Source organism: Caretta caretta, chromosome 9 (assembly GCF_965140235.1).
Source record: "Caretta caretta isolate rCarCar2 chromosome 9, rCarCar1.hap1, whole genome shotgun sequence".
NCBI lineage: Eukaryota > Metazoa > Chordata > Testudines > Cheloniidae > Caretta > Caretta caretta.
In genome coordinates this window covers 97,105,641-97,128,875 of record NC_134214.1, presented here as the reverse complement: position 1 = coordinate 97,128,875, position 23,235 = coordinate 97,105,641, and the positions used below count along the sequence as shown (strand labels likewise).

Here is a 23,235-nt window from a genome sequence, read left to right as displayed (position 1 = left end):
TAGTAGTAATATAGTAGCACTTAGATTTCCAATGGAGATCAGTTCCCCATTGCACTAGGCATTGTGCAAATGCATCATAAGAGACCGTCCCTGCACTGATGAGGCTGGAATCTAATTAGACAAACCAGACAACGGACAGGAAAGGAAACGAAGTGAAGTGACTTGCCCTCTGGTCACCTGATTCCCAGTCTAGTACACTATCCACTAGATACGTAGTTCTCAAACCTTTTAGTACTGAGGCTCCCTTACAGATATCTTAGAAGTTAGTGGCTCCCCACAACCAAATATCATTTTTTAACTAACTCCAGACACTAGATTCACTAGGGACACTAGAGATCAGATGGTTTTGTGACTTTATTCAACAACAAACAATTTGTTTAATTATATAATTCAATCTAATCTGGGTTTTAAAACTATGATTTGAAAATATGGAATTTGTGTGTGTGTGTTCAGACACAGCGTAAGATTTTAGTGAGAAGATTTGGCCTGTTTTGAGCCATGTAGTAATGTTTGATTGAATCTCTTGTAGCATCAGTCGTAACTTTGTTTTCCAAGTTTTAAAAGTTCCTATGTTTAGTTTTCACTGAAAACCCAAGACTAGAAGTGAATGGAAGCAGCAATTTCGTAGCTTCACCCCTGAGTTCTTCATACTCCCCTTGAACAGAAATCCAGAATTCCTGGTGTGTTAGCTTTGAAAACTTGGTCTTCACCCTTTGTTCACTTGATCATTCTAAGAGATTTCCTTGAGCTGAGATACTTAAGGCTGAAATGAAGCACACTGTTACCCAAGAGCGGGAGTTAAATCTAATAATCTTCAGCCAAATGTTTGCTACATGCAGTCGTGGCACTTGGTAAAAATCCTTCTGTGATGAAGATAACATGCAAGGGGGCTGATAACAAGGGGGCTGAGGGCAAAGCCAATGCAAGTGCGGGTGCTACTGGTTCTGGAAGCGTTGCTTGGCCTTCTGCTCCAGCAGGGGTCTTTCAGTCAAGAGACTTCCTGCTGAATGCTTCCCCCAGCAGGGAGTCTCTCTGCTGAAGCCCCTTTGCAGGAGAGGAGGGCACAGAGAGGCTGCCAAGCCCAGCAGCAACATAAGACAGAGACATGTATGTAAGACACAGGTGATTTTAAGCCTAGTTTAATAGTATCTTAATTAGAAATAAAGAAAAGCAGCCATATCGATTCAATCCCCTCCCCACTGGCAACACTCAGAGCTCCCCCATGAACCATTGTGTCTCCCCAAGAAAGCCCTGGCTCGCAGTTTGGGAAGCGTTGCATGAGACCGTGCTGTGATTGATCAGAGGAAGCAGATTTCTGATGTGCATATATCATAGAATATCAGGGTTGGAAGGGACCTCAGGAGGTCATCTAGTCCAACCCCCTGCTCAAAGCAGGACCAATCCCCAATTTTTGCCCCACATCCCTAAATGGCCCCCTCAAGGATTGAACTCACAACCCTGGGTTTAGCAGGCCAATGCTCAAACCATTGAGCTATCCCTTCCCTCTGTAGCTAAGTGAGAACATACATTTCCATTTTACAAGTGATGGTGCATCAAAATATCTGAGTTGGTTGAAAAATGGGAACATTTTTCTGGAACAATGTGTTTTTGGTTTTTTTGTTGTTAACTAAAAAATTTCAAATCCTCCCACCCCCACCCCCTCCGAATATCCGTAAGGTCATGTTGCTCTCACAAGGGCAATAGGGCAGGAAGAGCGGTTCGTGACCCACAGATGACCCTGGTTTAGAATGATCCAACAATTTCATATCTAATTATACAGGGATGTCCACTGTGATTTGATTTTAAGATCCCCTTGTGGATTCAACACGCTGGAATTGCATGAGCCGTGACACCAGAGAGGAAATAACGCCACTCACACAGAAAGGTAAATCAAAAAGAAATGTCATGTAGACGGTCAAGGCAACCCCAGTCACACACTTGAAACATAGAACTACCCCCTGGCAGTGTTGAAGCTGCCAACCCTAGTGTGCCAAAAAGCCAGATGCTGCTAAAAAAACATCTTGGCATCTGGGACATCTTAGAGCCATCCCCAAAGAAGAGCTGTAAAGCACAGAGTGCCAATGTAAGACAGAATGTTTCTAGATCACCGGCAGGTTTTCCTAAATTCTTCTTAAAATATGAACTCAAACAGGAAAATATTTAATTTGATGGGGAAAACAAATGTTTTTTTTTACTTTAGAAATGATACTTTAAGCATATGATAGCCATCTGCCAGTTCCTCTCCATGATTGTTATGGAGTTATAATTGGACACACAATTTTGACACCTCCTGAGTGTCTGGCATTAACACGCGGAGATTTTAAATGGGATACAGCAGTTGAGACTGAGAATCCATGGCTGGCTGCAGTCCAAGTAGCCTTATTAAGGGATCGTCAAAGGATGAGGGAGGAAGATGGCTCCTAGGAAGTAAAAAAAGAAAGACTTTTTGTGATTGAGGTTTGACTGCTCATAGAGCCTAGTCCAAAGCCCTTTCCATTGACTTCACTGGGCTTTGGGTCACACTCTTGTTTTGTAAACTCAAAGTGCATGATTTCCGTGCTGTGGTATGTGAAACAGTGGCAGTTTGAACAACGTACAATAAAACTAGCCTCGGATTTATGGCTTATTCAATAACTTTCAGTCCATCAGTGACCACTACAACACTTTAGCTATACTTTGAGTTCTCTACTTAATAATACACAGCAAATTTTCAACCGTGTTTTTATTAAAGTAGCCGTTTTAACCTTCTGGGTTTTTTTATTTTTATTTCCAAACTAGTTAACCATACATTTTAGAATGAAAATGTACGTGTAAGTACTTACATTCCAGTCACACTTAAAGGATTGTCCTGTACCCTGCCCCCAAAAGAAGCTGCATATTATATGTTCCTCCTCTCAAAGTATAAATTACAGTCACTTGATTTTGCCCCTTAACTGAAGAAAAGCTGCAAATAACCCAATCCCTTCTGAACTCATGCCGCAGTAAAGCGTATGGACTAAAATTGCAGAGTTTACAGCAAAAAGAAAAGGAATACTTGTGGCACCTTAGAGACTAACCAATTTATTTGAGCATGAGCTTTCGTGAGCTACAGTTCACTTGAATCCATGAGGTACAGTAGTTTACCTCGGTCTGTCTTCTCCGCTGTGACAGAGCTGGGCTCACACATGCCAGGGAGGAGGGGTCATTGGTTACAGCTCCCTGATTCTCTGGCTGGTTCTGCTCTAGCCAGAACCTCGGAGTAGCTTAGAGCAGCTGAACTAAACTCCAGTGGTGCCCCTGAGAGAGATTATCAGTGCTCAGCATGCTCCGGCCACACCCTGACACATCTCCCTGCTTGAACGGAAAGTGGTGCCTACCTGCCAGCTCCGTGTCTGGTGCAGACTCCCACATGTGGAGATATTCTCGGCAAAGGAGACAGACAGTTTGGCCCCGTTGATGCTTCGTCAGTTCAGCCGGGAAGGAGCAGGTCCATATCTTACAGCTAAGGATAGAGAGCCTGGGCTGTTTTGCCACTGATCAGGAACCGGGGGCCTTTGCACCTTTTCTGCATCATGCATCACAGGTTTGCTGTAGCCCTGGGCGTAACAGGAAAGGGGCAGGATTGTGGTCCCTGAGTAACTGGGGCCACAGGCCTTCAGCCATGACCAAAAGCTGCTTAATGGATCATGTATGCTAATGAAGGATATGATCGAGGATATGCTGGAAGATTCCAGAATGACTTGAACAATTTCTCTGCACCCAACCGTTTGCTCAGGCAGAGTGCAGGGACCAGGCCTGGCAGGAATCAGTAGTGTATGTATATCGGTACGACTGCCTGCATAAGTCACAGTGCCACCGCAGAGGGTTGGAATCTCCCTTTCAGTCCACTGGCATCACTGGCAGGTCTTCAGCAGCCTCACTGATTCTGGATTTGAATACCCCAGCTGGAAATGTAAATGCTGATTTAGCATCAGCGTTCCTACCAGGTTATCAGGAAACTAGCTTTTAATATGGTGTGCGTGGCTGATTTTCTTCATGGAATAGTGAGGAGAGCTCCTTCAGCAATGCCTCATCAGTGCATCTATTTCTCAAACTGTATTACTGATCTGTCTCAAATGCGACAGCTTGCACTGATGATCTATGGTTCAGTGGTTCATTCCCAGATAGAACGGGTTCAAGAAGGGACTCAGTTTAATTACAAGAGGAAAGCTCTGCCAACACAAGGATATTCTTTGGCAACAAAAGGCGAGCACTGGGCCAACGTATGATTTCTGTAATTTGATATATTAATTCTAATAATGGGGCTCACTTGCCCCTCTAAACACATGCAAAACCTTTATTATTGGTTATTGCACATGTTCATCAAAGGATGACTAGGTCCAGCAAGGCACAGGACGAGAACATGAAGGATCTGACACAAGCCTTCATCTAACGGCAACAGCAAACCCCTGCACCCGTAAGGCCCCTTTGACTTCATTGCAAAGGTCTGCCTGCAGGGGTCACTTGTAGGCTTGGGTCTTAAACCCTTAAATAATCCATCCTCACTTCACACACCACATAAGCATATGCTTGGCTTTAGAAGCATGCTTAAGCTCCGTTGTCTTCAATGGGACGTAAGCAGGTTCTTACATTTAAGCATGGGTTTAAATACTTTGCTTGATTAATCAAAACAGCAATGTTTCATGCATTGTCCAAATAATAAAGTACAAGGGTTTTCACCTCCCAGTCTTTATCCTACTGTGTTCCCATCCTTAATACTATTGAATTACAGAGGGAGGCATATATCTTAGAATCTCCATGTCTTGTTTCTTATAGGCGCTTTTTGTAATTTGATCAGACTCTCAGCTTTGGCATGGTCTGTTCATTCCCCAAGAGGAATAAAAGTGGTGAAGGCATAGGAGGTGTGAAGATGAGTTCAGACTTGTTTGGAGATAGTAAGGAGATTTTTTCCAAAGCAACTAAAGTCAATAGAACTTGTGCTCCAAGGGGAGAGTTTTTAGAAGTGCCCTTTATAGAGCTAATAGGACCTTTTCAGACGTGTTTTTGTTGCATCTAATTTTGTAACCCCCTAAAAAATGTATTGTAGAAGGAATAGGAATCTCTCCTAGGTTGAAGATACTAACTTGCTATTCAGTATATGGGCATAGCTACACAATATAGATGCAGCTATGCCACTGTAGCGCCATAGTGTAGACACTTCTTATATCGACAGAAGGGGTTTTTCGTTGATGTAGGTAATCCACCTTCCCGAACTGTGGCAGCTAGGTTGCATCTAGCTGCAACTGCAACAGTGTAGCTAGGATAATCTAAATGTTTCACTAACAAAGTCCTTTTGTTGAAGAAGCCAGTATTTCATTGTCCACATATTTCCACATACAGTACTATATTGTTTATGAACAATGTAAGAAAATAATTTTTCATATTCTATTTAGTAATGAATTAATCAAAGGCAGAATACCCCTCTGCTCCTGTTCAATATAAATGTAGTTTAGTTCTTATTGCCATTGATTTTTGCTGCACCTTTACCTCTCATTTATGAAAGGTAGCATAATAAATGTCAGCAATAAACTAGAATGTTAGAACAACAAAACAGATCTTTCTTTCACTTCCTAGCGGTAAAGTGTAGGCAGAGAATTCCTGTTGTGTTGCCATAAGGGTTTGACTTCAGCTGGATTACATTTCCTCTACAGTCACAAAATAAATATAATGTGCACTAATCACCATTTTTATGTAGGACTAAAGAAGTTAAAAACCATCTGGTATTTGGAATAACTGCAGTCTAAATGAGCAGACATAAATTACACTTAAATCAGAATACTGTATCTGCAGAATTACTGCATACTGTCCTTAGTTTTCCACTGTTGATACCTAATGATAAACTCCACTGATTTCCCAGCTATATGCACTAACCATGTGGTTGGTATCAGTGCAGTACAGAGCATGTAAAAGTGATTACATGCCAGACGTATTTTTCTTTTAAACAACAAATAAAGTACATATTTCTAATCTGATAACATTTTAATTTCAGTCAGTTGGGATTTTCTGGCATTTTTAATTACAGCTTGTTGGCACCCTTTCTGTACAGTTAACATGCATCTTTCTACCAATTCATGTGTACTTCTTCACTGGCGTAACATTCGAGATCTGAGGTTTTGGGGAAATGTCTGAACAGTTTTTGAGTTCACACACGTTGGGTGAGATTCTCAGGCTGGTAAAGAAGCACAGCTCCATTCATTTAATTAAAAGGTAACATGATAATCAGTGGAGCACTGCTGATGTACGCTAGCTGAAGATCTGACCCATTAGCCATCAAGAATTTCCTTTGTAGTGGCAAGGACTGTTTGAATCTAAGCTGTGCAGAGCACAGTAGATGCAGGGCCTCCTGAACATACCAAGTGACAGGGCTGGGTAAAACTTTATGGATTAGATCTTCATTCCTAATGCACCTCTGTTGCATCAGGTGGGAGCACAAGAGGGTCGGTCCTGGGGCCGGTTTTGTTCAATATCTTCATTAATGATCTGGATGATGGGATGGATTGCACCCTCAGCAAGTTTGCAGATGACACTAAACTGGGAGGAGTGGTAGATATGCTGGAGGGTAGGGATAGGATACAGAGGGACCTAGACAAATCAGAGGATTAGGCCAAAAGAAATCTGATGAGGTTCAACAAGGACAAGTGCAGAGTCCTGCATTTAGGACGGAAGAATCCCATGCACAGCTACAGACTAGGGATCGAATGGCTAGGCAGCAGTTCTGCAGAAAAGGACCTAGGGGTTACAGTGGACGAGAAGCTGGATATGAGTCAACAGTGTGCCCTTGTTGCCAAGAAAGCTAATGGCATTTTGGGCTGTATAAGTAGGAGCATTGCCAGCAGATCGAGGGACGTGATCATTCCCCTCTATTTGGCATTGGTGAGGCCTCATCTGGAGTATTGTGTCCAGTTTTGGGCCCTACACTACAAGAAGGACGTGGGAAAAATTGGAAAGTGTCCAGGGGAGGGCAACAAAAATGATTAGGGGGCTGGACCATGTGACGTACGAGGAGAGACTGAGGGAACTGGGATTATTTAGTCTGCAGAAGAGAAGAATGAGGGGGGATTTGATAGCTGCTTTCAACTACCTGAAAGGGGGTTCCAAAGAGGATGGAGCTAGGCTGTTCTCAGTGGTAGCAGATGACATGACAGAACAAGGAGTAATGGTCTCCTAGTTGCAGTGGGGGAGGTTTAGGTTGGATATTAGGAAAAACATTTTCACTAGGAGGGCGGTGAAGCACTGGAATGGGTTACCTAGGGAGGAGGTGGAATCTCCTTCCTCAGAGGTTTTTAAGGCCCAGCTTGACAAAGCCCTGGCTGGGATGATTTAGTTGGGGTTGGTCCTGCTTTGAGCAGGGGGTTGGACTAGATGACCTCCTGAGGTCCCTTCCAACCCTGATATTCTGTGATTCTAGGGGTCTAAAGATATCATAGGTGGACAGCAAGGGATTCCCCCGATGAAGGGGAATACCTGAGTGGTGTAGACCAGGAGTAGCCCAATCTATGTTATCCTTGCCTAACCTCTGCCTACACAGAGAGCATCAGTTGCAGAAAGGGGGCATTCCAGTGACCCCTCTGTGCAGGTCTGGCACTGGGCACTTCTGAGTCTGGTTCAAGGAATAGAGCCGGTATGACTACTACATGCAGAGTTGCCAAAATACCACATTTTTTGTGTGAAATATCATGTAATGAAACGTGATAGAATTTGGTTTCTACTGCCATTTTCCTGCTCCTCTAGCTCTACTGTCTGACACCCCATTTGCTCTATTTTTAAAAAATGTGTTTATCTGTGCAAAGAACATATTTCAAAAGACAATATGGGGGGAGGGATAGCTCAGTGGTTTGAGCATTGGCCTGCTAAACCCAGGGTTGTGAGTTCAATCCTTGAGGGGGCCATTTAGGGATCCTTATGAATGTTGTAATTACAAATCCATGTCAGTTACTTCTAAGAATATACCAACCAATCAAACTCCAAACTTGTATTTAATTAGCTAGAATGTCTGTCTTATTTCCCAGAGAAAACCAAATTAAAGTCAAAGATTGTCATACAGATTATTTAAAAAAAAATGCAAGTATGGAAACAAAGGGTCTCTTAGACACTTAAATGTTCCAAATGTGTAAACTAATAAAAACCTTCTGAAAATAAAACCACTCAAACAAGTACAAGAACTTGTTAGGAGAGAAGAAGGGCTAATAGGATTATTTCTATAGCTGTGAGAATTTGGAAGAACTGTCTTGTCAGGGAGATAACCTGTCAATGCCTGTCTTCTTCTTAGTGTCAAAACTGCCCTATCATTCCAGCTGAGATAGGAATCCTCAAGAAATAAATGTGAAATACTTTTTCCCTCTCCTGGACTAACCTCTTTTGCCAGTGGCTACCAGGGGGGCAGCAGTCAGCTCACAAGCTTTCCCTGTAAGGTATTGTGAAACACAGATCAGATATCTTGCAGAAGGGCTTTTTAACTTCTCCCCTGGGAGTCTGAGACTGCCCATGCTTCCAACGAGCTGTGGGTTGGGTGCCAGAGATCAGCACCTACACCTAGATTGGGGGTACCTATATCCCGGATATTTCTTCCCACAGAGCCCCTTTCCTGTGGTTTTTAATGCAGGAGGGGACTTCTGGCAAAATGTAAACAAAGTTCTCCAAATTATTGTAGATTCACTACTTATTGTGAAGCCATTTAGCATTTCTAATAAGAATTAACATTTTTAATACGTAGAGGGCAGCTGAGATTTATATGTCGACCAGTCTGATACTATTCCTTTCTTTGTAATGAGATTCTGGCACATAAATATCATTAGACTCGTTGTCTTTAACAACACTGCAGTGGCATTAAATAAAATTGGGGCTATGTTAGAGTGAATGTTGTGAAATTTGTCAGTTTTGCAGATATTAGCTTTCTGTCCTGGAGTCCGACATAAAGATGCAGAATCTCATAGCTGCTTGGGTTTCAGGATAGGCGCTCAATGGCAGGGACTAGCTGAGTTAGTTAAAATCAAAGCAAGTTAATGTCAGTGTGATTGGAAACAGAAGCCATTCAGTGTGTATAGATGAGCTAAATATCATCTGTCTGATGAACTGAAAATACCTGGGATACTCAGGACTAAAGCAGTGTAATTAAAATGCCTAAAACGTTAATTCTTGTAAATATCAGCGAGAGTTCAAATGAGTGAGAGATGGGATTGAAATACTCAGTATTTACTCACACATGTTTAAAGTATGCCTGCTTCCAGTGGATTAGCCAACTCACTAATTAACCACAAAATTTGGATCAGGTGTGAACTTAAATCTGCACCCTTGCTTTAAAAGATGACAGAGAAGTCAGAATAAAACCACAGGTCATGGGCAGTGGGTATAATAGGCCAGGGGAGGCTAAACCTCCCCAATCCGTGGTCCCGCCCGCACTCTGCCCCGAGGCCCCACCCTTGCTCCCCCTTTCCCCTGAAGCCACAAGAAGAAAACAAGGAAGAAATTGTGGGGAAAAACAAAAAATGAAGGTTGGAAACAGCCACTTACAGCCAGACTGTGTGCACCTCCTCTTTACTGCAAATTGTGGGCAGAATCTTGCCTTTAAAACTAGTATGTAGATACATAAGCTGAACTTTCCCCATACTTCAGATGGTGCAAAAGTATGGGAAATACCCATGTGCATATATACCTGGGTCAGAAGTGTTTGTGTGGAAGTCTTGAAAGTTCTTCATGGATTTTGATCGTCCAGTTAGGGAGCAGAAATGACAGCGTGTGAGTAGGTGACCACTCACGCTGTACATACAGCAACTTGCTTACTGCAGCAAATACTTAAAGCAAGAGTTGCAGTGAATAACTTGCACCCATGTCCACAGACTGCAATATGTTCACACAAATCATTGAGCAATTTCTAGTAACGAAGACATTTATAAACAGTGAAGTCGCTTTGTTGTGAGCACAGAAAGGAGCTACATTTGAGAAATGGGATGTTCACCGGACGCTTCGTCCGGCTGTAATAGCTTGTTTGAAAAAAACTAAAAAAGTTCAGGCCAGTGTGTATTAGCTTCATGATGAACTGTTTATTATTATCCCCAAATTTCAGGGCCAGTGATCAATTTACACATGGTAAGACATTAATGGCAAACACTTTTGTTTTTACCAATAACAGAACAAAACAAAAAACCCACAAAGAACAAACAAACCCTGTAAGAAGAAAAATAATACAGGCAAAAGTCCAGCAGCAGAGTAGGGGCTATTCAGTGTATTGCACTGACTGCAGCATGTGTGATTACCTGCCTTGTGGGCAGGTGGCAAATGTGTTTTTGGTGCAAGGAGCTCATAGCCCTCAGAGGTCGTGTATGGGCTCTGGAGACCAGCATGGCTGAACTGGAGGAGCTAAGGGAGACAGAGAGGTACATAGATGAGACTTTCTGGGGCACAGTACAGCGGTCCCACCCCCAGTCTGACAGCCTGTGAGCTATTGAGGAGGATGAAAATGTCAGGAAAGGAGAACATCAGAGTGGAACAGAAGGAAATGATCCTATAGTTGGGACCCACCCCCCAGATGATGTCATAGTAGTCTCTTATACTGAGGATACCTTTCCGGGGGAGGGAACTCCAGTTATTTGAAAGAGTTAGGTCATAGCAAGGGGAGAGTCAATCATTAGCAATACAGATAGCTGGATTTGTGAAGACTGGGAGAACTGCATGGTGAAATGCCTGCTGGTTGCCAATGTTGCAGACCTCTTAAGACAGGCTTATGTGCAGTGCTGGGGAGGAGCCAGTATCTGTGGTTCATGTAGGTACCAATGACCTAGGGAAGGATAGGAGAGAAGTCCTGAAGGCCAAAGTTAGGCTGCTAGGTAAGTGATTAAAGTTCCCGACCTCCATGGTAGCATTCTCTGAAATGCTTCCAGTTTCCTGCGCAGGGCCAGTTAGAAAGGCAGAACTGCAGGATCTCAATGCATGGAGGAGACGATGGTGCTGGGAGAAGGGATTTTGGTTTATTAGAAACTGGAGAAGCTTTTGGAAAAAGGAGGAGCCTGTCCAGGAAGGATGGTCTCCACCTAAACCAAAACAGAATCCGATTGCTGGCATGTCACATTAAAAAGATCATAGAGGAGTTTTTAAACTAAGGGCTGGGGAAAGCCGACAGGTGCGGAGGAGCACACGGTTCAGACAGACACATCCCGTAGGGGAGGATTTATTAAAGAGGGTACTCTATATCCTTGTAAAGAGGAGAGGCTAGACATTGATAGAGTGCAGGTAGGAACTGAAAGGAAACAGTTAAATGAAAAAGATCCCATTCAATTATATCACATGAAGGCAGAAAACTAAATATTGACAAATGTTGTAAGTATTTGTATACAAATGCAAGAAGTCTAAATCTTAAGAAGGGTGAACTTGAGTGCCTGGTATTAAATGAGGATATTGATATAATAGACATCACAGAAACTTGGTGGAATGAGGATAATCAATTGCACAAGGTGATTCGGGGGTAGAAAATATATAGGAATGACAGTAGGTCACACTGGTGGGGAAGTGGCACTATATGTGGAAAAAAAGCATAGTCAAATATAGTAAAAATCTTAAATGAATTACAGTTCCATAGAATCTCTGTGGATAGAAATGCCATGTTTGAATAATAAGAGTATAGGAGGAGGAGTATACTACCGACCATCTCACCAGGATGTTGACAGTGATTGTGAAATGCTCAGGGAGATTAGAGAGGCTACGAAAACAGAAATCCCAATAATAATGGGGGATTTCAACTATCCCTATATTGACAAGGAACATATCACCTCAGGATGGGGTGCAGAGATAAAATTTCTAGAGATCAATAAATTCTGCTTCTTGGAGCAGCTAGTCCTGGCACCCGCAAGGAAAGATGCAATTTCTTGATTTAGTCCTAAGTGGCACACAGGATCTGGTCCAAGGGTGAATATGGCTGAACTGCTTGGTAATAGTGACCATAATGTAATTAAATTTAATGTCTTTTTATGGGGGGAATACCAAAGAAACCCATCACAGTAGCATTTAACTTCAAAAAGGGGAACTACACAAAAATGATCTGGAAAAAGGGGTTAACAGTGAGGTGGCAAAGTTTGCAGAATTGATACAAAATTACTCAATAGTTAAGTCCAGAGCAAACTGTGAAGAGTTACAAAGGGAATCTCACAAAATTGGGTGATTTGGGCAACAAAATGGTAGATGACATACTTTGATAAATACAAAGTAACGCACTCTGGAAAACATAATCCCAACTATACATACAAAATGACATGATCTAATTTAGCAGTAATCACTCAAGCAAGAGATCTTGGTGTCATTGTGGAGAGTTCTCTGACAACATCCATTCAGTGTGCAGCGGCAGTAAAAAAAGCGAACAGAAGTTGGGAATCATTAGGAAAAGTATAGACAATACAGTAAATATCATAATACCAATATATAAATCCATGGTACACCCACTACTTGAAGACTGCCTGCAGTGCTGGTCGTCCCATCTCAAAAAAGGTCTATTAGAATTGGAAAAAGTGCAGAGAAGGGCAACAAAAACGATTAGCGGCGTGGAACAGCTTCCAGATGAGGAGAGATTAGAAAGACTGGGACTGTTCAGGTCAGAGCAGAGACGACAAAGGGGGTTTATGATGGAGGTCTGTAGAATCAAGAATGGTGGGGAGAAAATGAACAAGGAAGTGTTATTTACCCCTTTGCATAATGCAAGAAGTGAGGGAGGGGGTCACTCAGTGAAATTAATAGACATCAGGTTTAAAACAAACATAAGGACTCTGAATTACTACAGAGAATTCTTTCCCACATGTCTGGCTGGTGGGTCTTGCCCACATGCTCAGGGTCTAACTGATCACCATATTTGGGGTCGGGAAGGAATTTTCCCCTGGGTCAGATTGGCAGAGACCCTAGGTTTTTTTCCTTCCTCTGCAGCATGGGGATGGGGCCACTTGCTGCTTTAAACTGGAGTAAATGGTGGTTTCTCTGTAACTTGAAATCTATAAATCATGATTTGAGGACTTCAGTAACTAATCCAGAAGCTATGGGTCCATTACAGGAGAGGAGGATGAGGTTCTGTGGCCTGCAATGTTTGGGAGGTCAGACTAGAATCACTACATGTTCCTGATGGTCCCTTCTGACCTTAAAGTTTATGATTGTATGAATCTAATTCTTTGCACAACTCAGTCAACCTGTGGAACTCCTTGCCAGGGGTTGTTTTGAAGGCCAAAAACATAACTTGGTTAAAAAAAGACCTAGATGGTTAATGGAGAATAGGTCCATCAATAGCTCCATCAAGATGGTCAGGGACTCACCCCCATGTGTCCTTAAATCTCTGAGTGCCAGAATCTGGGACCGGATGAAAGGGGTTGGATCACTCAATAAATTGTCCTGTTCTGTCCATCCCTCTGAAACCACTGTCAGAAGACAGGATACTGGGCTAGATGGACCATTGTTCTGACCCAGTGTGGCTGTTCTTACAGTCCTCTAAATTTTCTGAATAGTGTCCCTGTGGGTGCTGTAAGTATATCTGCATCACTGCGCTGCTGATCAGAGAACTTCGGTAGCAGTGTCCATTGGGCCTGTGCACATGCTGTCTCCTTGTGCTGCACCACAAGGCTAGACAGCGCATGGGGGCTAACTGTCCTCAGCTCCTTCTCAACCACCCTTGGCTAGAGATGGAGCCTTTTGCTGTCCGTCTTATTGTACTTGTGAAGATTCCAGATTGTCAGCCCTTAAAAATGCCATCCTTTAGTTATCTACAGCACAGGTAATGCAGGCCAATTCGTACTGCCCCTCCAACCTTACCTGCAGACACCAGCACTGCTAACATAGTTCCATTTCTCCTGCCCATTAATTCCATGGCTTTTCATACTCCCCTAACTCGTAGTTGTTTTGTGAGGCTAAATTACTCTGTGTTTGTGAGGTGCTCGGGTATTATGGACTATGGTTGTGAAGACTCTGGCTAGAGAGATGTATCCCTACCAATTACATGGGCCATCCAAGCCCTAGTGAATCAGGGGGGAGGGATAGCTCAGTGGTTTGAGCATTGGCCGGCTAAACCCAGGGTTGTGAGTTCAATCCTTGAGGGGACCATTTAGGAATCTGGGGCAAAAATTGGGGATTGGTCCTGCTTTGAGCAGGGGGTTGGACTAGATGACCTCCTGAGGTCCCTTCCAACCCTGATAATCTGTCTATGATAGATGGAAAGCTCCAGATTGGCTTAGACTGGGTGCTGTCTGTTCACTGGACTCTTTTGGAGAAGATTGTATGTTGGACCTCTAAGATTGCAAAGGAGTCACCTTTTTGCCCTCCCAGGGCAGCTCTATGGTCCCCACAGTAATTTAGCCTTGGGGGGCCTTTCTGAGTTACAGCAACCTCGCCAGGTTGCCCGATGGCCCACAGGACTGTACAGTATCTCTGCAGCATTGCATGCTGTGGCCCCTCCTTTGACCTGCCCCTCCTGGCCCAGCACGGCCTCCAAACCAAGGCTTGCAAAGAGGTCCTTGGAGGCACAGGTGCCCACTTTCAGCTTTCTCCGGAGGTGCTCCAACCCGGCTCTGCCCCTTCTCCCAAGGCACCACCCTCACTCTGCCTCTTCCTGCCCCCACTTCACCCCTCTCCCTTCCCCCCACTCTTGCTCTGCCTCTTCCAACCCACACTGCCCCTCCACCCCCCCAGTGCCTCCCTCCCGCCTGCCAATGAACCGCTGAAGGGGAGGAGCATATTGGCAGTGCCAGCCCCAGAGCACCCATGGAGTTGGCGCCTAGGCTTGTCTTACAGCTTCTTCCGCATCCTGTGTCTGCGCTGGAGCCAAATATGGGACATTTGGGGCCCCTATTCACTGCTCTGGCCCCTGTATGCATGATGTAAATGGGCTGGGGCAGGGGTGAGGATCTGCCGCCCCCATTTCTAATGTCATATACTCAGTGTTCTCGGTGTTTTCCCATTCTTTTCTGGGGGATGTTCTTGGCTGGAATATTGGAGGTAGGCTGGTGCTTGTTTTGCCATTGCTCTGTGCAGAGTGGGTGCAGAGGCTTTCCTGTCATTGGTTGTGTCACTCATGTCTTAGCTCCCCAGATCTTCCCTGCATTTTTTCACCCGTGACTCTCAGAGGACAAGACTCTCCCCCCCACGTAGAAGAATAAAGGCTACATTCACTGAATACATTATTTGCCGCTTTTAATTTTTAACTCAGCTCCAGGAGAAGGCACTTGTAGCTGGTATCCAGTGAGGGTGACAGGCAGAAAATACATTCCTACATTTTCAAAGTAATGGTTTGATTCTTGCCATCCGACTACTGCGGACGTGATGAGAATGAGAATTGTGGCGGTCTTCGTGTTGTGCTTTGTAAATGAACCTCTTTGATCTCAGGCGGGTTTCCCCTTTCTATTTTTAGATAGCTTAGGGATATCCAATGGATGGGAAGGTACTGATTCCAATGCACACAGAAAGGGGTTTCAGTTGTGGTTTTCTTCCTTGAAAAGCATTTCAGGAGAAAGAGGAGGAAAAGAAAAAAAACTTGCAGGACCATTTCAGTTTCGTTTGGAATCTCCAGAGGTTTATCTCCAATCCCCCGGAACGGGGATTTTTCCTGAATGCATATCACATCAGCTAGATTTCTAGTAACACTCCTGACATTTTCCTTTCCTGATCTGTAGAAGAGTCATAATCTACTTCTGATGGATAATCAAAAAGGGCTTTGCAGCACTGTGGCTATGTTGATATAAGGACTTTATTGATTTAAAACACCTCTCATTTTTCTTTGTCGCCAGACATCAGAACACATTTCCACACTTCAGATTTTGTTATTTTAAAATCACACTGTTTGCTGCTTTGAAATATTAATTACAAAATAAAAATTAACCCCATGCCCACCCCAAGCAAAACTGCAAACATTTAACCAAGTAAGAAATCTTACTTAAACCATTGAAAATGTCAGTAGCTTCTGTGTGCAGTTTTGCAGGAAGGTCGCTAAAATGAGAACAAACCTGTTTACAGTGAAAAAGCCATTCCGTTTTTCCCCCCCTCTTCACACATCTCCTGTTGCTAAGGAAACCACTTTTCCTATCTGTGTTTAGTGCAGCTGACTCATTTAGAGTCTGTCCCTCAGTCAGCATGCATCACAGCTTGGTGTAGGAAACTGAAACAAAGGAAAACCGACTTTAACATTTTAAACAGAAATACATAAAACATACTTTACAAATATGTATAGGATTCCCTTTGTGATAGCCGTAAGGAGGGGGAAGTCCATAGAGGCGGTACAAAATGCATAGGGGATACCTCCATTTTCATTTGTTGTCTTGTGGAAGAAAGGGGAACATTATCTAGAAAATTGAGGATTCCATGCTATAAAATGAATTCCGTCCCTTAAGACCATGCAGGTTTGGAGGATGATGACGGAAGGAAATCCTTCTGATCATATGCTTGATCCAAAGCCCATGCAAGTCTGTGGGGAAAAACTCCCATTGACTTCAAAGGGCACTGGAGATAAACCTTCCCAGAAATATTTAAGGGAACATAGGAGAATCTCATTTCCTCTCCCGGTTTTCTCCTGAGTTTAATTTTTTAATGAAGGCCAAGTTTCGTAAGCCATCTTAACCATGTTTCTTAATATGCACGCTCCAAAATTGCACATGCATACTTGTGAAGACGTGGTTTGCTGTGCTTATGGCTTTGTGTGTCTCAAAAGTTGTGCACATCTTTTGTTGTGCAAATGCAGTTGGATAGTTAGAAGATTTATTTGTATAGATTGGATTTTTTTGCATGTTTGGTATTGCCCACCCAAAGCAGTCAATAATCATGAGGTTGGATTAAAAATAATAAACTTCAGGTTCTTTTTTATTTGCCTTCTGATTCTTGAGCCTTTTGGATTCATGTTTTCAAGCTTGTCTCCACAACCATGAGGCTGTAAACTTTAGCTGTTTTTTTGTTCATTTATTTTAAATTAGGATGGAGATTCTCACATAATCACATGACTCTAGGAGCTGGGGCTTTAAGAAAAATACCAGAATTCCATGAGATGTTCCAGAGTTTGCAACACTGCAAGTCTCAAAAATCTGCACATTCAGTATTGGGCCTCGGTATCAGCAGTGAAGCTTTAGGGCTAAGAGAGTTTCCACTGGGAGATGAAAAGCCTATTAGGAGATGAAAGGTGATGTTGAAAGAGAGGACTGCTCCTTGACCCTGGGGCATGTTCTGAAAGGGGCAGGGGAATCCCTCCACATTTTCAGCATCTCCTCCTGTGATTTTCAAGTATCAAGACTTTTCACCCTCTCGGACCAGCCCTTTACACTTTCATCCTCAGGGAGCTAGAGTCAGGTGTCTTGGATCAAGAGTAAGGAAACTCTTAACCAAGTCCTTGACTGCTTCTCCCTGACATATGCAGATCTCCTGGCATGGATGTCTTACAGCTCAGGTGTATTGTCCAGCATCGGCTTCTCTCAGAGATTTCTTCTCTAGAAGTTAGTTGTTTACTGGTGTCCCTCTGGTCATTATTTCCCGTATGTTGTGTCACCATTCACTGTCATTTCTGACCCACAAACCCAAGGGGCTGTTGTAACCCTCTGGTTAGCGTGTGTTACAGGTCCACCGCTCTGCTGATCTGCAGAGGATATGACTTGATAGAGTCCCTCGCTATACAGTCTTGGCTTAAGATCTTGCAGCTCATGCTTTTAGGTCAGGAAGTCACTGGTTCGATCCATGGTGTGACCGCCAAGAGGCGTCCATCACTGTATGACAACAGATGCAGTGATTTCTTCACATTTCTACACGCAGCCGAAGCAGGGGTGCAATTAGAGTTCTCTGCATGTTTGCTCTGCTTTTCTTTCTGGGCTAGGAGTGTGCATAGAGCATCCCTCCCAGATGGAGCCGCTGGCTGTGGAGGAGAGATTGCTGGCTGGGACTGCTGCTGAGCTGCGTGAGCAGCGTTTGTTGGAAACGGCTATCTATCATTCCTCTGATCCCCAGCAGGGGGCGATACATTTCTACACCATCTCCTGTCTGTTTGGCATGGCATGGAGTGCCAGGAAAATGGACCTCCCTGCGGTCAGAGCAGGGTGGTCAGAGCCCGTGCCAGAGTCCCGGGGGCTAGGTTGGGGGTCCGAACCAGGGTCGGCGTGTAAGAGCGGTAGCCTGAGTTTGGGGTCCTAGTACCAATGCCAGGGGGGAAGAAAGGGAGCCAGGGTTCAAGGAGCAAAGCTGGGGTCTGTAGCCAGAGACTGAGTTCAAGCACCAAAGCTCAGGGTCAAACCTGAAGATGGAACTCTAATACCAAAACCAGGGGTAAAAAGATGGAGTCAGATCCCAAGTCCTGGAGCCAGGGGTCGAGATTGGAGTCCGAGTTCAAGGGCAGAAGCTGAGGGTCCGAGCTGGGGTCAGGAGTCCAAGAGTGAGCTGAGAGGCAGGTCTGGTGTTACGGCTGGCTTGAGAGTCCATCTCATTGCACAGACACTGCCTGGGAGCTCCTCTTGGGCTTAAATAGGGCGCCTGGATCAATCAGGGGCCATGAGAGAAGATGTCCAGCCGTCCGAGGTGGTACCTCCTGCAGAGTTTATCTCCAAAGCATTGGTGTGGTAATAACGTATGCAGCCCTGCTACAACTGCTAGGTAGCGGTGTGGCAGCATCAGGCACCCTGGAGACCTGGGTCCTAGTCCCATCCCAGCAGGACCTCACACCTGCACGGCCTGCTGCTTTGATTGTTGTTCAGTGCAGAGATTCTGTGGAGGAATGGTTTCAGAGTAGCAGCCGGGTTAGTCTGTATTTGCAAAAAGAAAAGGAGGACTTGTGGCACCTTAGAGACTAACACATTTATTTGAGCATAAGCTTTTGTGATTTGTTAGTCTCTAAGGTGCCACAAGTCCTCCTTTTCTTTTTGTGGAGGAATGAATGATGCTGTAGTCAGTGTCTCACCAAGTGGGTGTGCAGGAGGCTCTAGATGTCCTTAAACTGTAGTCCCTGCATCTTAGAAACCATGTGACGTGATTGGGCAATAACTAAAACCAGGAAAGCTATCAGAAGTCAAGTTGGGGAGAAGAGTGTTTTTAATTCAAATGACCGTACAGTATTTTAGGCAGAGGTCACCAGACAGGAGAGGTTTTTGCAGAGTTGTGTGGAGATTTAGCTTTTGAGTTCAGATTTGGTCCTGAATTCCTAAAACCTGCTTGCTTGATAATTCCTAATTCTGCAAGTAGGTCATGCATGCTCTCTCCTTTTCTGTACCCAGAAAATGTGATAGATCTAAATAATAACCCTTCCTTTCCTCGCTCTTTCATGTTGGGTGTCACTGAGGTGTTCAATAAGGTTTGCTTTTTGTTTCATCTCTTTTGAAGCTGTGAAACTACCTCAAACGTAGGAGCTAATTCAGTCTGGCATTTCTAGGTCCAAAGAGTTTTTGATAAGATTTGAATATTATCGTCCCCCCGCCACAAACACGGAACATGCCAAGGACAAACTGAAATGACTACGGAGGTGCTGTGAAGTCTTACGGAGTTCACATCAGTAACGGAGTAGCTTCTAAAGCCTTTATTCAAGCTACAGTTTCAGTCCATGCCGATGGCAACTTACACACGTCCTACAAAAGAAGCCCAGATCCAAATTGCATACCTCCAGTTCACTCCTCAAGTGTTCTGACATTGCCAGTAATTCCTCCAGCTTTCAGTAGTTTACCATGGCACATGGGACAGTTTCAACCCACCCCACCAGCATCTGTAATCCTCGGACACGCAATGCAGGTGCTTTCTCAGTTGCTGCAGGCCTCATGGGGGAATGCGGTGGCCATATGCACTGCCTCTCACACGATATGCTTTGGGATTCCTAATAGTAATTGTTGCTCATCCTTTACAAAATAAAGGGATTACTTATTCCTTTCATATATGAGAACCAGTTATCCTTCTGAGACTGCTGCTGTTCTTTTCTCCTCTTCCACTGAAAATTGTTCAGAAAGGATCTCAGTGGTTATACAGACAACAAAACCTAAATAGCTTGTAGGTTTTTCATGTAGGCACATTTATTGTGCAGTACTTGTCCCCATGAGACTCCACATAAATATGATAGCATGAGAGTGGAAGCAAAAAAGGATGGATGTAAACAGGTTCTTGATCTACATATGATCACCATATTTGCTCTCTAACTTCAGCAATTCTGTAATACCAGTTCCTGGCCTGTGGCTAAGTTTTTCCCCTTTGAGAGTCTTTATATTAAGTATGAAGATGATTAACAACTCTACCTAAATATCTCCAACATTACAAAGAGATAAAGACGAAGGGCTACGGCCTGCTCTGCATTTCCTGGGCATGAGTGTCTGAGCTGGTGGAAAATGTGCGGAAGTTATTCCATGTAACGGTAAGCTCTTCCTCTGGCAGGATGCTGGCAGTGAACAGCAGTGTTACTCCTGCTACATCAGAGGGGAAGGTGTGTGTTAAAAGCAAGCCCGGTTGAAGGGAAAAGCAGCTGTCCCGTTCAGTGTTCTCTGCAGCAGGTATTCTGATGTCAGACCGGAACTAATCTTGAGCTAAGAAATGAAATGTAGGTTCCAGTAGGCCTGAGTTAAAGGATCTCACGCATAAAAGGGAGAGGATGAGACGATGCTGCCACTGCATGCTAAGCAGCAGCGTCTCTGTGAAGAAACAGATTGCACATCTGCCTTTTGGGGGGCTGATGTAGTTATCTCTTGGCTTAACCTTTCATAAGAACATAAGACTCACTGCTGATGTCATGTTTGCTTCTGTCTCTCTTGTTTAAGTAAAGTCCAGCTCAGCATCTGTGCCAGCCAGCCAGCTCTGTGTTTTCACACCTTCCCTACTGGCATGGCCATCAGAAGTGATGGTACCGGAGGCAGCGTCAGAGATGGGCCCCAATTCAGCCGCTGATTGAGGGCCTGTTTCAAAGTCATTGAAGTCAATGGAAAGACTCCCATTGCCTTGAATGATCTTGGAATTAGGCCCAGGGAGTAGGTGGGGCACAGGGCTCCTCTTTCAGTAAATCAGGGCTGGCTTGAGTCGGCCACCAAGGCGGTGCCGCCTTTGCAGAGCAAGTGTGTATTAAAAACTAAGTACATAGCCAGGTTTTGTTTCTCCTTCTACTTTTTAAAGTCTCCAGCTCACTGCTTCTTACATGAGGGTTGCAGCGTTAGGCCCTAAATATGGTTGAGATTTTCAAGGTTGTATAAAGGAATCAAATTAATAGAGGACGTGCGTCGAAATCCCCTTGTTTGGTTTTGAAAATCTCAACCATTGTGTCTGATGCCTATTATACCAATTTCTTATGCTCCCCTTTTGCTCTGCTTCCCTTATGTACTTTCAATTACTTCATTTTGGTTCTGTATCACACTCCTTAAAACTCAGGTTTTAGTTTCTGCGAGGTGTCTTTTACAGATCTTGCTCTAATTATTATACATTTCTAGTGACATTTAAAATTATGGGTGAGTTTTGCATAATTATTTTGATATGCATTATTATGACATATAAAATTTCATCTTTGCTCTATCCTGTGAATTATGCCAGACCTTTGTTTAGCAATAGTAAGGATAATTTCATCCACTATGGCTTGAACAAACACAGTTTTAAAATATGCAGGATCAGATATAGGGTATGCCAGGAATATAAATTTTTATTATAGCATTTATTAAATTTCTAGTATATTATGTATTGCACATGCAAACAATGTGCTAAAAAAACAATAAGGTTGCAAAGTCAAGTACTCAAAAGTTAGGAAATACTAAAATTAAGGTTGCCTGTCAAAAAAGAAAAAGATTTGTTTCTGAGGAAACCCAACCAAAATTCAAAGAATTTAATTTTCCTCAAAAATGTTTAGGTAGGGAGAGAGAATCGCTTCCCAATCAACTCAAGACTAAAGGCCCAATCTTGTAATGATTTATACCCGTGAATAACTCTTACTTCAGTGAGACTGTTGGCATGTGTGAGGTTACTCATGTGCACTAGGAAAGTAAATTGTATATTTTTATTGCCAGTGTTTTGCCCTTTTTTAGGAAAGATCTATCCCCACGGTCTCCCTTTGCTCTTCATTTCACCTCATCCTCCTATCTGTTCACATCTCCCAACTGGAAAGAAGGAGGGCTAGGATCATGTAGCCAAATAGCTCTTCAAGGGCCACAGTTTGGGGACCCTAAGACATTTTGAATTTAGATCTGCGTAGGAAAAAGGGCTTTTCTAGTAACTCAGTGTTCAGTCACTTCTCATACCTACAATCACACACACAGAGATTATTTCTCATTTTATTTTATGCTAAACAAAGGCCACTTACCAGAAAGGCAGATTATATGCTTCTCTTCTTGTCCACGATAAAGATCTGCACGAACGGGTTGGCTGAATGTCACTCAGGCTCTCCAGGAGTTTGTAATAAAGCTTTTTACAGGTAAGTAGAACATATTTGCTTGCTGCTGTATTATTGGTTCATTATATATTATAGTGTAGGTTCACCATAATTTCTGGAGTAGTGTTTTTATGCACAGATAAACACATTAGTATTTGGCACAGAATTGTTATGCACTACTTAGAGAAGTCCTTAGGAGATATTTATTCTGCTCCCAAATGAGTGGCCTCTTTCTAGTTATAAAACAATGTAGTTTTAGCTCAAGGTCATTGTTTGTCTTCTTTCATCTTATAAGTAAGCCATTAATTGAAGCCAGTGTTCCTCAAACCGGCCTTGGAACTGCCTGATCCAGGCTGTGATATGCTCAATGTCTGTCTGTTTCTCATATTGTGCTGGGCCACCTTGTAACCATGAGGATTTTCTCTTCTGAGCAAGCCCCAGTATGGGGGATCCTTTTCGTTGCAGTGGAGATTCCGAACAAACATTGTCTTTGTTGGCTTGTAGATTTAGGAAAGCGTCTCTCCACCCCAAATGAGCTGGGTTTTTATTAGGGTTTGATGAAGTTTTGATGTATTCTGAGAAGAAATGCTTGGCTCTGGAGGCAGACCCAGATTTGGCAAAGTTAAGCATTTAGTCATCGTTAATATCGCCCCCACTCCTCATTTATTCTGAGGCCTACTCTCTCTCTAGCACAACTTTTTCTCCTGATGCAGCTGCACAGAACCCTTTTAATTCCCTTTAACCCCACTGGCTAATAGACCTTATTTATTTTTGTATTCCTGTCACAGTCTGGCTGGCCCTTAAAGAGGAGTTGGGCTCAGCTTTGCTTGTGACCTAGCTGCTATCCCTCAGCTGGTTCTGATTTGGCTATTTAACGATAATTAGTGACCCCAGCTATGCAAGGGTCAGGAAAGCCA

General features: G+C 43.5%; 2 long non-coding RNA genes across 2 annotated transcripts in view; one reads left to right on the top strand and one right to left on the bottom strand.

Moving 5' to 3' along the window:
- Window positions 1-23,235, top strand: part of LOC142073248 (uncharacterized) — a 218,264-nt gene that overhangs the window by 155,017 nt on the left and 40,012 nt on the right. The gene's annotated exons all lie outside the window — the stretch shown is intronic.
- LOC142073310 (uncharacterized) lies at window positions 1,124-22,520 on the bottom strand. Its single transcript, XR_012670116.1, has 2 exons — window positions 22,250-22,520; window positions 1,124-2,420 (listed from the first exon to the last, which is right to left on the bottom strand). It is a non-coding gene; the product is annotated as an uncharacterized LOC142073310 (long non-coding RNA).